Here is a 12,574-nt window from a genome sequence, read left to right as displayed (position 1 = left end):
TCATATGTCGCGCATCAGCATGGTATTTTCTTAGCATTGACATGTGGAACACATTGTGCACTTGTTGCAGATTAGGAGGCAAGGCGAGCTCGTAAGCTAAAGGTGATAAGTGGATTTTATATCTACTTCGAACGCTTCATTATAGGCTTAAGTTGGTGTTTTTGAATCAAGTTTTTGGTATTTTTGATGTGTTTTTGTGTTATTGCATTTCAGGCATCAGTTAAATAAAAAAAAGAGTTTTTCAAAGAAGTATGCTGAAAAGATATCAGAATTGGAAGCTTAGGCCATTTTCACGTAGTAGATAATCTCGTTCGCTTCGCGTGGGCAGTTGAAGCGCCTGATTCTGACGAGCAGAACTCAAGATACAGCCAAAAGAAGAATTGTCAGAATTTTTCTAGAATGTTAGCACGGCGGCGCCAGAGTCATCGTGCCCGCGCCGCTGAAAACACTATTCCAGCGCGGCCGCGCCCTGTAACAGTGTGCCCGCGCCCGGTTTTTGCACCAGAAACTTGATTTTAGTCGAAATTGAAGATTTTGAGAGTTCTGGTCATCCTGGAGCCTATATATACCAATAAAACGATGTTTTTAACAACAAGGAGACCTGGGAGAGCAATAAGAAGACCTAGAGAGCACGAGACGGCTATGGAGAAGAAGACTTTTGTATTCTTCAATATAGTTGATACTTGGATGCTTGTTTTCGATTTTTCTTGAACCCTAGTACTCTTATATTGTTTATTATCATGTTTTCATTGGAACCAATGGTAACGATGAGTTCGATTATGAGCTAATCGTTATCGTGGGATTCTAACGGATTTACTTATGGATTTCTATAGTTAATTTATTGCAATATCTTGGTGTGTGGTGATTGATTGACATCCTAGTATTGGTTGTGCTTATTTGTCTTATGTGTGTAGCTAACATATACGATAGCATATTAATCTCTATTGAAGCAAAAATGAATATAGAGATTTAGAACTTGCCATGCTAGCATAGGTTCATGTATAATTATTATTCATGATTCGTAGTTAATTTTAACCATCTTACTTGCCCTATGTAATAACGATAGATAACTTGCACATTAAACCTTTATGTTATCAAATTCTATAGACATATAGGGTCTCAATATAATTGGTGTTGTAAGTCATATATCATAGGCCTATTTGTATATTCGAGGATTCAACTCAACTCAAATAAGAATGTAATAAGTAAATAGTGGATCGACCGTCAGAGAGATCTCGCAAAGTAATATCTATCAAAGGATTCAGAAACAAGGTTCATCTACAGACTTGAGGAGTTAATTCACTGGAGAAGTTCAAGAAGTTGATCATGCCTCAGTGATATAAATCAAGATCGTGGATTTAATCAAGTGACAGAGATCTCGCCAGGGTATCAATTAATTACAAGGATTTAATCTGAAGAAAATCAAAGTGTCAAAGTCAAGACATGAAGAAACGTCACGGAAGTTAGTCACTCATGAACCAGACAGTACATCGAGTGTCAACGTTGAAGTGGTGGAATTGATTCATAATTCTCAGTGATTTTCAGAAGATATTCAGAAGAATGGATGCTGCTCAGGGTTAATATTAATTCTCTATTAATTAATTAAGTCATATAATTTAATTAAGAAAATAAATTATATCTGCAAAGATTAATTTATTGATTAATTAAATTAATTGATTAATTAATTCAGAATTAATTTTAGGAATTTTCAGAAGTTTAATTGGATTAAATTCAATCTTAAATCAGCAAGACAATTGAAAATGAACTAGCATGACAATCTGGATTGTCATGCCGATTGTCATGCCAGTTCAAAAGATTGTCCTACCTTTAGTCATGCTGGTTCAAACGATTGTCTTGCTAGCTCAAAAGGATAGTCTCACCGATTGTCATACAAGCTTAAAGGATTGTCATTCCAATTCAATTAATTCGGCTGTTGATAAATAGAAGCAGAAGTCATTCAACTCAAAATCTCAATCATACAGAACACATTCAAGAACAAAGAAAAGAAAGCAGCCGCCTTGAAACATTTTATTTTCTTCTCTGCTTACATCAAGATCAAAATTCTAGTTTGTTAATGTTAAATCCAAACCACTAGAATTATTTATCTTGTTCTTGTGTAACAATCTAGAGGATCAAAATCCCTAGAACTTAATCTCAAATCGCGTTTAGCATTTGATTCTAATTATTGCAAAAATAGAAAAAGTTCATGTCGAATTTATTCTAGATTTGTGATAATTGATTTGAGATTAATACCTTGTAATCGATACAGTTGTTGTAACACCTTTCAAGTTTAATAATATTTTTATTTAACTTGAATTTTGTTTCACATTTTTTATTCCGCATTTATTCGATTATTTGGTACTGTTTGTATTCAACCCCCCCTTCTACAAACACATTGGGACCTAACAATTGGTATCAGAGCCTTCTGATTAACGAACAAATCAAGATCCTAGACTTTTGTGATTTTTCAACTCCTTGAATTTTTATTTATTCAAAAATTCATAATGACTTCACATAAAGTTAGAACCGTTAAAATTCCACAATTTGATAAAGAGAATTATATCATGTGGAAGAAGAAGATGCTATTATTTTTACAAGTTACAAATCCCAAATATTCAAACTTGTTAAAGAAGGGTATAAAAACTCCGATGGTTATTGAACCGGAGGTAATAATAGATGGTGTGGTGACTACTAAAGCTAGAACCTATCCAAAAGAGCCCGAAGATTTTACTCCTGCTGAGAAGGAAGAAGCCTCCTTGGATGCCAGCCTTCAATTAATATTAATTGATTCCCTTGATCCCTTGATGAACAGACATGTGATGAACTGTAAAAATTCTAAACACATGTGGGAAACTATTGAGGTAATTAATGAAGGCACAGAGGAAGTTAGGGAGAACAAGTTGGAAATCCTAACCTCTGAATATGAACATTTCAAATCAAATCCAGGAGAAGGAATTACTGAAGTGTTTGAGAGGTACAATGCGTTGATCAACAACCTGAACATCAATGGAAAGTATTATTCAATCAGGGAGGTCAACAAAAAGTTCCTTTTAACACTGCCAGCTCATCTTGAACATAGAATCACTGCCATTAGAGAAGCTAGAGATCTGAGTGAGATTTCTTTGGACAGGCTCTATGGAGTGTTAAAAACTTATGAGTTGGAGCAGATTCAACAGAAGGAAGTCTACGGGAAGGATAGAATGGTCAGCACATCTAATGCACTTGTAGCTGAAGGTCAACAACAACAACAATCTCAACAGTTAGAAAGAATGGTACGGTTTTCCAAGGGTGAGGAAAATGAGTTAGTAGCAGAATATGATCCTCCTACTACAAATCAATCAAGTGATGATTTTTATTCCTTGGAAGAGCTGGAGCAATTGGAAGATGAATCAATGGCCCAAATTGTCAAGAGATTCTCCCATGTCAGATTCAGGAGGAATCCCAAGCTTAAGTACAAGTCCAACTACAACAAATTCCAGAAAGGTGGATCTTCATCCTCTAACACCAGCAGTGGTGGGTACAAAACAGGGATGGTTGATCGGAGCACCATTAGATGCTATAACTGCAATGAGTTGGGACACTTTGCCACAGAATGTAGGAAGCCAAAGCAAGTAAGAAAGAACTCTGAAAGGGCTTATCTGGCAAAGGGAAGAAGCTGGGACGATACTGATAGTGAAGATGAAGAAGAAGGAAATCTTGCTCTTATGGCTATTGATGGAAAAGCTTCATCGTCAAGAAAAAAGGTAAAACTTTCTGATGCTGAAATGGTTTATCATCTAAGAGGTAACTTAGATTGTGCACGTCGTGATAATGAACTGTTAAGTTTACAGATCACAGACCTTGAGAAAGAGGTCAATGAATTAAGACTTGTGCACATTAATCAAGACAAATTAAAAGAACATGTATCTTTTCTAGAGAATAGAGTTGACTGTTATTATAAACTCGAAACTATTCTCAAAGACAAGATCACCGGTCTTGAGACTAAGTTTAGAGCCTACTTCAATTCTTGTTCGAAGGCTAAAGAGTTCTACAGTAAGCAAGCTGTTAATCAAACATCTGGAATAGGTTATGATTACAATGCTGCTATTGGAGAATTAGGCATAAACTCCCCTCCTCATGTATGTGCTAAAGGGAGGGAAGTACCACATGTGCTTAAGGGTGTTGATGAACCCCTCTATAAAGCATCAATTGCTGAACCATTTGATGCGACCTCTTCTGTTATTCAAGAAGAAATACGTGCTGAGGATCATGCTAATGAGAAGATTGTTTCCAAGTCAAGTGAGTCGAAAGTTCCAGTCAAAGTTGTGAAAGCAACTGAGACTAACTCAGACACACATGAGTTGGATAACAATAATGCCATGTCTACCATGCATAAATTGCCTGCTGTTAATCACTCTCATAAAGCATGTGGTGTTGCTAATTGTATGTCTTGTGCTTTTAATATGATGTATGCTTATTTTAATGGTAAGCATGTGTCTAATGATAAGACTACTCCTCGTCAGCATGTGAATAACAAGAAGCATGATAGGTCTAAGACTGCTAGTCCTTCTAAGGCTAGAAAGGAGACATTTGTGCCTAAGCTTAAACAGCAATTTGTTAACGCTGTTTACAAGGTCAAATGTTCAGTCATTGAGAAAGTTGAGGCAATTAAAATTAAAAATGTTGTTTTGCCTGACAAAGGACAGTTCTACAAGTATGCCGGGCCCAACCAAGTTTGGGTTCCGAAGAAGGTCTAATCAATTTCTAGTGCAGGGCATTAAACAGGTGTAACCGGTAGTGTGGATTCTTGACAGTGAATCATCAAGACATATGACCGGAGATAGAGCCCTGCTATCAAATATGGATTGAGAAAGCTGGCCCCATGGTTACCTTTGGAGATAACAGCAAAGGTTTATCTGAGGGATATGGCTGTTTGCAAGCTGGGAATGTTATCATTATAATTTTGTATATTGTGCTAGGTTATTATCAGGAAGCAGTATCTAACATATAGCACCAGTGACGAGACTTGAGAATATTACGACATATCAGACACCTGCTGCACATTACACTTGGAATTGTACTCTAGTAAGATGTGTACAAGTGTACTCCTGTTTGGTGAGTCAAAAGAGGAAGTCAGTGCACCACAGTTCATGGACTTTGCAGCTGCAGATCTATTGGACTATGCAATCTCTTCTTCACAATCTCACTTTAGGTTGGTATGAACTAGTATACTGCTCAAGCAATCGTCAAGGACATGGTATGGCACTCTAACAGAAGTTGTAATTTTATATGAACTAGTAGAGTCGTCATATTTATAACTATTTTATCACTAGGCACAATCATATTGTTTTATATGTGCAGTGATATATTGTTTATGCAACATAACAATTAGTATCTAAAGTACTTGACAAGTATCGGTCAATGATATCTTGTTAACATTATGTTGCAGATATTTGTAAGCTTTTGACATGAATGAGAATTACTTACACTTTACCCTAAGTGATCAATGTTTTATCAAAAACTCATTCATATTGAAAAACAAAAATTAAACTTCTTTCTACATTAGTGATTTCTTATTTCATGTAAAATCTTTTGAAATCACTATTGTAAATCATTTTCTCTCTATTACCATATATTTTGTGATACAGGTTCAGTCTCCAATGACTTTTTTTCATTGACAGTCATGAGGTTGAAAACCCACAACGTCTATCCCAGACTGTAAAGACAAACACAGAAACAGAACCAACCAACACTCTCTTACCACTAAATGTAGTATGAATGAGCGTGAGGGAGATAATGCCTTTGTGCACCACATAAGGAAGGTTCTGTAGTCAACCCAGTAGCTCTATCTCATACATAGATGAGTAGTATTTAAACCGAGACAACTGCTAGCCCCCATACATCTTCTCAAAAAGATGTAATGGCTGAAAAGGCACAAAAACAGTTACTAGATTCATTCTCTCAACAGGGTGAGTCTATTGAATTTTGCCTGTCGGCCAAGGTATCCGATGTAGTGTCACCACTTCAAATATAAACAATTCTTGATGCACAAGGAAAGGTTACACACACAAAGGATGAGTTAACGGAAACAAGAGTTTCGACCATTTTAAGGTCAGATTCGATTGTTCAAGGTTCGTTAGTGGACCAATTGCCTTTACAGGTGTTAGGAGAGGATACTGATCCAAAAGCCATATGTCAGTGGTCAGTGTCTACCTCCCCAGGCTTAAATCCCCTGGATACATCTGCGGATAGTGGATCTAACATAGGCGCAGATCGGCAACTTGTTGACAATGATTTAGAGATTACCTGATAAGTCACAAGGAAATGTCTTCACAGACATTAGAAGGGAACTTTGATCCTTATGCTAAATTTGTTGGATCATTGTTTACCTTCCCAGAATTCAAATCTGGAACCCTAAAAGGGAAACTAGCAACTTGTAAATTATGACTCAGATTCATCTGACGAGTTTAACAAGGATGGGGATTTGTGAACTCCCATTGCACCACCTGTGACCTCCTTAAGGATGGCTAAGGTGATTTTCCTTGCAGGTACAGCTGGAGTATGGAGCTATGAGAGAAGAGTGATACACTTGTGAGAATGAGTGTAAACACGAGTGGAGAGAAGAGTGAAACACATGTGAGGTACACTAAAACACAATCACACACTCACAGTGAGGAAGAAAGAAAAACTACTTGTTATTTCTTTTCCAACCAAGTGAAATATGAGAACTCCTTCAGAAGACGGCATACATTCCTTCTCTAAGGGGGAGATAAAAGCTTAAGTAATAGTTTGGAGGATTCCTCAACTAAGGGGGAGAAATAGCAGGGGAGTAAGAAAAAGATCAAACATGTACACTACACCACACCATTGTTGTTTGTAACTACGGATCCTATTGTACGGGAGAGGTGGTAAACACAAGGTAATTTTCTGATAAGAGAAGAAGCTGTTAAGGGAGTACCATTGGTTTTTATCTGCGGATCCTATTGTACGGGAGAGGTGGTAAACGAAGGTGATCTTCTTTAATCAGTTGATTCTCATAGGGGGAGAAGCAAGAGATATGGGCTTCTCAACAGGAAATGTGGTTGTACAAATGAAGATGGAACTACTTGAAGATATGTTCAGTCTAGAGGAACATCTACTTGGAATCTGGAAAATGTTAAATCTAGTCCAGAACTTTTCTGCTATTTACTTTGCATTTCTGTTTATATCTTTTTCTTATTTTTTAGTTGAGTTATCCTCTAGGTATTTGTGTGTTAGTGTCTAACAAACAAATAGGGGGAGATTGTAAGTCATATATCATAGGCCTATTTGTATATTCGAGGATTCAACTCAACTCAAATAAGAATGTAATAAGTAAATAGTGGATCGACCGTCAGAGAGATCTCGCAAAGTAATATCTGTCAAAGGATTCAGAAACAAGGTTCATCTACAGACTTGAGGAGTTAATTCACTGGAAGAAGTTCAAGAAGTTGATCATGCCTCAGTGATATAAATCAAGATCGTGGATTTAATCAAGTGACAGAGATCTCGCCAGGGTATCAATTAATTACAAGGATTTAATCTGAAGAAAATCAAAGTGTCAAAGTCAAGACATGAAGAAACGTCACGGAAGTTAGTCACTCATGAACCAGACAGTACATCGAGTGTCAACGTTGAAGTGGTGGAATTGATTCATAATTCTCAGTGATTTTCAGAAGATATTCAGAAGAATGGATGCTGCTCAAGGTTAATATTAATTCTCTATTAATTAATTAAGTCATATAATTTAATTAAGAAAATAAATTATATCTGCAAAGATTAATTTATTGATTAATTAAATTAATTGATTAATTAATTCAGAATTAATTTTAGGAATTTTCAGAAGTTTAATTGGATTAAATTCAATCTTAAATCAGCAAGACAATTGAAAATGAACTAGCATGACAATCTGGATTGTCATACCGATTGTCATGCCAGTTCAAAAGATTGTCCTACCGATAGTCATGCTGGTTCAAACGATTGTCTTGCTAGCTCAAAAGGATAGTCTCACCGATTGTCATACAAGCTTAAAGGATTGTCATTCCAATTCAATTAATTCGGCTGTTGATAAATAGAAGCAGAAGTCATTCAACTCAAAATCTCAATCATACAGAACACATTCAAGAACAAAGAAAAGAAAGCAGCCGCCTTGAAACATTTTATTTTCTTCTCTGCTTACATCAAGATCAAAATTCTAGTTTGTTAATGTTAAATCCAAACCACTAGAATTATTTATCTTGTTCTTGTGTAACAATCTAGCGGATCAAAATCCCTAGAACTTAATCTCAAATCGCGTTTAGCATTTGATTCTAATTATTGCAAAAATAGAAAAAGTTCATGTCGAATTTATTCTAGATTTGTGATAATTGATTTGAGATTAATACCTTGTAATCGATACAGTTGTTGTAACACCTTTCAAGTTTAATAATATTTTTATTTAACTTGAATTTTGTTTCACATTTTTTATTCCGCATTTATTCGATTATTTGGTACTGTTTGTATTCAACCCCCCCTCCTACAAACACATTGGGACCTAACAGGTGTTTATTAAGCTTCTATCTCTTTTGTGGATGTCTGGTAGTTGGGTATTTGTGCAACGAAAGTTGGCGTTTACTAGTTTTGTGTTATCTAATTAGTTGTCATCACCATCACATGCTAAGGTTAAGAACAATGACTTTGAATGAAGTATTTAATGAAGTTAGAATCCCATGTTTGTGTCATATATTATTCAACTCTCTTTACTCTCTTTAGTTAATGTTCTCTAGTATAATTCTCAATAGTTAATCGTAGTATAATCAAAACCCAAATTTCTATTTGTCTTAGCCTTGAATAATAGCCATATCATTGTTGCATAAGTGCATAAATCACAAAGTTAACCTAAACCAGTCTCTGTGGGAACGAATCTGATTTATATATTATACTTCTTGTGAACGCGTATACTTGCATGAATTTTAGCGCGTGTTTAGCGACTAACAAGTTTTTGGCGCCGCTGTCGGGGACTCGATGTTGTTAATTATTTAGTTTATGTACTTGTCATCTGTGATCGTTAAAGTTCAGTGACTTAGAAATTTTACTTACATGGGTACTTGTTATGTTTCAGGTACTCTAGAGAGTGTGTATGCGAACGCATTCTCAATCACGTGTCTTTGTTGATGAAAAAGTTGAAGAAGAAGTTTTTGTTGCAATGTGAGAACCAGTAGCGAATCTGAAGGCTTTGATGGATTATTTTCAACCGAAGATCAATGCCATTCATTCTAGTATTGTCAGACCAACCATCTCCGCTAATACATTTGAAATAAAGTCTAGCATGATTCAATGGGTGCAGAATTCAATCCAGTTTGGGGGTTCTCCAACGGAAGATCCCAATATGCATATTAGGGATTTCATTGAGATCTGCGACACCTTCAAGTTTAACGGTGTTTCTGAAGATGCTGTGAAGCTGAGACTATTCCCATTCTCTCTGAGGGACAAGGCTAAGAGCTGGTTACACTCTCTACCAGCTGGTTCGATTACTACTTGGTAAGATCTTGTTCAAAATTCTTCCATATGGCAAAGACAGCTGCAATCAGGAATGCTCTTACTCAATTTGCGTAGCAATCATGAGAATCTTTATATGAAGCTTGGGAGTGCTACAATGAGATGCTTAGAAAGTGTCCTCAACATGGAATGCCTGATTGGATGATCATCAATTGCTTCTATAACGGTTTGGGAGCACAGTCAAGACCCATGCTCGATACAGCATCAGGTGGAGTATTATGGGAAAAGAGCTATGAGGAAGCTCGTTAGATATATTTGTGATGTCATGTCTAATCTTTTGTGTTTAGTTTCAGAACTTAATATCAGGAATTACTGGAAATCAGAACTTACTGAAGTCAGAACTTAAATCAGAACTTAAGGCTGTCATGATTTATATGAGGACTTAAGTGCGGGTACTTCAGATAAGGAATGCAGCTGATATACAGGAGAGGATCTGGACTAAAACAAAGGAAGATATGCATGAAGAGTTGGACAGCTAGAAGACTTGTAGAAGATAATATCTGATTGATATATTTTAGGAGACAAAATTATATTCCATATCAATTAGAAGATATCTTGTAACTGTGTACTATATAAACACAGCTTAGGGTTTACACTATATGTGTTATCATTCACGAGAACATTATTCATTGTAACCTAGCAGCTCTTAGTGATATTGTTCATCACTGAGAGAGTAGTTTAACCTACTTTGTAACAGAGCTTATTATATTGAATAAACTTGATTACTGTTACATACTTGTTTTCTAAATCGATTTGATTGTATAAACACTATATTCAAACCCCTTCTATAGTGTTGTTGTGACCTAACAAGCGGTATCAGAGCCTCTCTGTTGATATACAAACAGTAAGATCCAGTTTACAATCATGTCTGACGAAACACAAACTCCACCTAATCCCACCAAAACTCAAGATACTCAAAACAATCAAACACACAGTCGATATGAGAGTATTAGGGTTCTCATATTGAGAGCATCTGAGTATCCTATATGGAAGGTAAAGATGGCTATGTTTCTATAAGCCACATATCCAGAATACCTTGATAGAATTAATGATGAACCATATAAGACTACCAAGCTCTCTGTTGTAGTTGCTGATCAACCAGCAAAGATGATACCAAAGGAGAAAGGTGATTACACACCTGAAGACATCTCATCTATTGCCAAGGATGTAAGGGTAAGGTATCTGCATCATAGTGCAATTGACAATGTCATGTCAAACAGGGTAATTGGATGCAAGACTGCAAAAGAAATATGGGATACTTTGGAGAGAAGATGCCAGGGAACTGAAGCCATCAAAAAGAACTGGAAGACTATACTCACACAAGAGTATGAGCACTTTGACTCAAAAGATGATGAGTCATTAACTGATTTATATGACAGGTTTGCCAAACTCTTGAATGATCTGTCACTAGTGGATAAGGAATATGAACTTGAAGATTCAAATCTAAAACTCCTTTTCGCTCTTCCTGAAAATTGGGATTTGAAGTCTACTACCATAAGAGACAACTATGACCTTACTGAAACTACTCTTGATGAAATTTATGGTATGCTCATGAATCATGAACTTGAGATGGATCAAAGGAGCAAAAGGCATGGAAGAAAGTCAAATACAGTTGCACTTAAAGCTGAGGAGGAATTTCCTAAAGTGGTTGTCTCAAAGAGGGGCAAATGAAAGGCTCTCATCATACAGTATGATTCAGAGTCATCATATTCTGATAATGATAATTCAGAATCTAAAAATTTATCTGAAGTAGATGTTGATGCAGAGATGATGCAACTGTGTGCTCTTATGGTGAAGGGTATCACAAAGATAGCCTACAAGAAATTCAGAAAGGGCAAGAAGTTTTCCAGGAAAGGTGGAAGTTCTAAAAAGAAAGGGTTCACAAAGTCTGAAGGAAAAGGATGAAAGTCTGACAGAGGAGACAACTCAAATGTCAAATGTTACAATTATGGTGAAAGAGGCCACATCTCTCTTGACTGCAAGAAAGGAAAAAGTGATAAAGGCCAGGCACTTATCACAAAGAAGAAAAACTGGGAAGACACTTCAGATTCTGAAGAAGAGGTGAACTATGCCTGGATGGCAAATGCTGATAGCAGTTCTGCAATTGCTGAATTGAAGGTACCTCATTCAACTCTTGCTTTTCATAATTGTAATGCCTGGGAAATATTATGTAATTATTTTTATCAATAAATAATTATTATGTGAGTTTTGTGTGAATTTTGGTGAATTATTTGATGATGAATAATAATATTTGAATATTTATTTCTGATAAAATTTAGATATTCTAATTTCCAATTATCCAGAATTAAATCTAGATAATTTTGGTATTTTTCTGGTAATTTTTGGATTATCATATGATTTTATAAGGATTTATATAATTATAATAATTATTCTACCTAATTATAAAAATTACTTTTTAGAATTAGAAATTGTCCCACTTCAATCATTTTTACATTTTGACAATCCGAAACTCTTCCGAAAACTCCTTCCTAACCTAATCTGATAATTCTAAACACTTTTCATGTTTTGACTTTTCCGATCCGGGGTACGGTTTGACCTGTACGAGTCCCGGTGTGAAATTATCGATACGCAAACCATTTTATATATCGATAAGAACCCATATTCTCAAAAGGCGAGACATTATTACCTTAATTTCGTATAAAGTATTTTATAGGAGGGTTTGTTTTGATAATTATTCAATTGTGATATTAAAATCATATCTTCTTTTTAGTTACTTAGCGGCTAAGTAACCTATTTTCGGAACCGATCTGTAAATGTAATTATCGAATTATTCAATAAATAAAATATGTGATGGTTCTGTCAGTTATGTGTTGATGTGTTATTAATCGTTTGTTAATTGCTGGATGCAAAGGTTAATTTTATAATTAATTAATGAGCTGTATGAATTTAATGTGGTTAAAATGATTTTTTATTTAAATATTGATGCTCATAAATGCTAAAATTGCTCCTAAAATTATTTTTGTTGTTTTATAATTTTATTTATTATCTTTAGGAATTTATAAAATTTAGAAATCAATAT

General features: G+C 35.5%; 1 non-coding gene across 1 annotated transcript; it reads right to left on the bottom strand.

Annotated features, from left to right (window-relative positions):
* Positions 1 to 9,558: 9,558 nt before the first annotated feature.
* Positions 9,559 to 9,665, bottom strand: LOC141687682 (small nucleolar RNA R71). The gene has a single exon (XR_012561170.1). It is a non-coding gene; the product is annotated as a small nucleolar RNA R71 (small nucleolar RNA).
* Positions 9,666 to 12,574: the final 2,909 nt, after the last annotated feature.

Source organism: Apium graveolens, chromosome 9 (genome assembly GCF_009905375.1).
Source record: "Apium graveolens cultivar Ventura chromosome 9, ASM990537v1, whole genome shotgun sequence".
Classification (NCBI taxonomy): domain Eukaryota; kingdom Viridiplantae; phylum Streptophyta; class Magnoliopsida; order Apiales; family Apiaceae; genus Apium; species Apium graveolens.
The sequence above is the reverse complement of the archived record's forward strand: the minus strand, read 5'-3'. Positions and strand labels throughout refer to the sequence as shown.